Raw genomic sequence first — 3,686 nt, forward strand, 5'->3', positions numbered from 1 at the left:
CAGAATTGACTGTAAAATAATGTTATATCTTGTAGAAAATGTTATAATAACTTCAAGAGAAAAATCGTGTCAATTTTGACCAATAGATTACCCAATTTTATTTCGTAATATATCTGTGTAAAGGATTTTCAACTATTTAAGTGTCAAAATATAATGTACCAACAGACATAAATGGGAAGAGAGATTTCATTTACCTTAATTATACATGTGAACTTCAATGATTTTAAAGACATGCTTGGATCCAGCAATAATTTTCTTTAAGCTATCTTAATTTATTTAGATTTTAGTTACAAAACTACCAAAAGTATATTAAACTGTATTTAATATAATTTAATATATTAATATAATAATAATAAATATATTAATACATATTAATATATACTAATAATATATTAATGTTATAGTATGACATTAACCTAATTCATTTCTAGCATTTTATATTTTGTTATATTTCACGACTATAAAATTTCTTTAAAAAATTTTAATGACAGTAAAAATCACACGCACACGAAATTTTGAATTTTCAGAACTAATCATATTTTCAATAGTTGAAATATCTTTATTTGCTTTAATCAATCAAAATTTATATTATATCACAGAACAATGAGATTTATTTTCTATTATTTAATTCTTGTTTTTATATTTATTTTTATTGTTTTGACCCAAGTTTTTATATCTGAGACTAGCCTACATATCACTTTGTATCCAAGGCTGGCTGTTTGATAGCAATACTTTTGCCTAAGCTTTTTAATATGTTAGGATCACAGTAAATCTTCAATTTCATGATGTATTAATTAAGATCTCAAGCATTTTTTAAGACTGTTTTTAAATAATTTTAAGAATTCACTAAAGGCAAGGCCAGAAAGACCAAAAATTCATTTCTTTTTTTTACCATGCTCTGTGGTGGTAGAATTCAGGAAAAGTAAAATAAATACACATGGTATAATACACTTGAAAAAAGTTTCTTATTTTGATATATAAATAAACACATACCTGAAGGAAGAGATTTGGACATTATCTCTTATAGAGACTTCATTAACATATGAAAAGACGGACTTAATAAATCATTATCCAGCCAGGCTGGGGCTGTGGTGGTGCACACCTTTAATCCCAGTATTTGGGAGGCAGATGCAGGTAGATTTCTGAGTTCATGGGCAGCCTGGTCTACAGAGTGAGTTCGAGGACAGCAGGACTACACAGAGAAACCCTGTCTCAAAAAGCAATACAAAACAAAACAAAACAAAACCAAAAAAACTAAAAAACCAAAAAACCTGGCTCTGGACTGATGGTTGTCTCCTGATTTCTCCTTGCCTGCACCTGCCTATGTTGCCCCATTCAGAAGATTTCTTTCTAAGGCTCATTTCTTACCACGGTCCATTGTAACAGGCAGGGTTTCTTGTCTGCAGCTTGCTTCCCACAACTGATTCCAATCTAGACCTACACAGAACAGGGTCATTTCGGAATTGCATTTTACAGGATACTTTACATTCTTTTTTCCCTCTTAGATAATTTCTTAATTTACATTTCAAATATTATCCCCATTCCAGTTTTCCCACCCACCACAAAATCCCCATATACTATCTGTCCTTCACCTGATTCTATGGGGGTTTTCCCACCTTCCCACCCACTCTAGCCTACCCTTCCTGCCACTCCCCTACACTGGGGCATCGAGCCTTCAAAAGACCAAAGGCCACTCCTATTGATATCCCACAAGTGCATCTTCTGCTACATATGAGGCTGGAGTCATGAGTCCTTCCATGTGTACTTTTTGTTGGTGCTTTAGTTGCTGGGAGCTCAGTGTGTGTGTGTGTGGGGGTGTTGTGGTTGATTAATATTCTTGTTCTTCCTATGGAGTTGAGAACCCCTTCATCTCCTTCAGTCCTGTGTTATACTCTTCATTGTTCAGATGTTCTCAGAGGACAACACTGAGCTTACACATAGCCTCTCTCTTCTCTGCCACTTACTGAGGCACATGAGACACAACAGCCACCCTGCCAATGATCTAGGGGCAGACAATGTCAATAATTTGCATCATTAAATGTCAGTGGATTCATATAGATGACTTTGAATTTTATTTTTTTGAACAGTGCCTAAATATTTATTTTTCATAACCTACATTTTTTCATATTAGACAGTTTTACACAAAAATGACACAAAAGAAACTTAAATTACCAATAGTTTACATGTAAGCTTGATTTCAGTCTTAATGAAAAGTAGAACAGAAACAGAAACCCTCAGGCCAGCTTCCAGGTTACACTCCCGTTCTGTGACTTGCAGCTGTTAGTGCTCCTGGAATCTTTGATTGTCTGTTGCTTTCCATTTAACAGGCTACAGAGCACACAAAGCCACAACTACAGCTCACTGAATGGGACACAAAGAAAGGTATGTACCATCAGTCGCCTGCTGTGACACACTGGACCAGTTTTTCAATATCAACTGCAGAAACCCTAATACAGCGATATAAGACACTTTTTTCTTTTCTTTTTTTTTTTGTCTTTTTTTTGCCACCCACTAGTGGAAACCAGTGATGCAATGACAGGTTGGATTCATAGAGACATCATGACACTGACTACATGAGAGGAAACACTTGAAATTCATGTCTGGTGAAGTGGGGTCAGATACCTAGTCTGTATTTCCATAGGATAATTAGGCATCATCACACAATTTTACAAGTTAAAAATGTCATTTGTGACTGTGGTATCTCTGATTCTATACCTTGAGATACTGAAAGGAATGAGTAAATTTAAAAAGTAGATTATGAAAACCACATATCACACTTGCTGTATGTGACATAGCAAGAGTCTGCATGCACACTCAACAGCTTCATATTTTGACAACTTCCATTTTTTTCTGAGTGGAAAACCTCAAAGTGTTCAGGAAGTGTCTGTTCTGACATTTTACAGCTATTTGACATATCACCTTTGCTTCCTGAAAATGAGTGCTATAAAAATCCCATGTGAGCGAGGCTTTAGTTCCTGGTGCCAGGCTGTCACTGGCTAAGCGCTAATTACAGTGTCCCGACCTCATATCTGTACACTTGCCCTTGCATGTGGCCACTGAGCTTTATACTTCCAGCCAGAGTCCAGCAACACCTACAGCTGCCTCTGCCACACAGGTTTCGTGCTGCAATGCTCAGCCTTGGGGAAAGGACTTCTCATTAAAAATCAAAGATCCTCTGTAAGAACACCCTTGGGGATAAGGCATGCTGACCATAATCTGACCCCTCTTCCAGCAGAGACTTGAGGTGAAGGGCCTGAGGCCTCAGGCTCGCCTTTCCAGATATACATCATCTGCTAGTGTGTGTTCAAGAGGTCAGCTGTTTTCCTCTTCTTCTTCTTCTTCTTCTTCTTCTTCTTCTTCTTCTTCTTCTTCTTTTTGTTTTTTTGTCAGTGATCTGACATCTATAAGGAAATCCGTCCTATGTTCCTCTCACAGGCATCTGAAACATCAGCATTGTGTGTACTCCTATGTAACTCAATGAAAGTTGCTCTGAAGGAAATGCTCACGGGCATCATGCCATCTTTGCCTCTGGCAGGGAAAAAATCACTTAACAGTATGATTTTAATTAGCACATTCTGTTTTTTTTTTTTTTTTACTTTCATTGGAAGATCCTCCCAGTCTCTGCTCTCTATACTTTCCTTCAAAACCCTCACACATCACATATGATTAGTATGTACTTACATACT

The 3,686-nt window shown here is 36.4% G+C and overlaps 1 non-coding gene across 1 annotated transcript; it reads right to left on the bottom strand.

Annotated features, from left to right (window-relative positions):
• Positions 1–1,882: 1,882 nt before the first annotated feature.
• Positions 1,883–2,013, bottom strand: LOC114633499. The gene has a single exon (XR_003713203.1). It is a non-coding gene; the product is annotated as a small nucleolar RNA SNORA17 (small nucleolar RNA).
• Between the last annotated feature and the right edge of the window lie 1,673 nt (positions 2,014–3,686).

This window comes from Grammomys surdaster, unplaced genomic scaffold (genome assembly GCF_004785775.1).
Source record: "Grammomys surdaster isolate TR1022 unplaced genomic scaffold, NIH_TR_1.0 692, whole genome shotgun sequence".
Taxonomy (NCBI): domain Eukaryota; kingdom Metazoa; phylum Chordata; class Mammalia; order Rodentia; family Muridae; genus Grammomys; species Grammomys surdaster.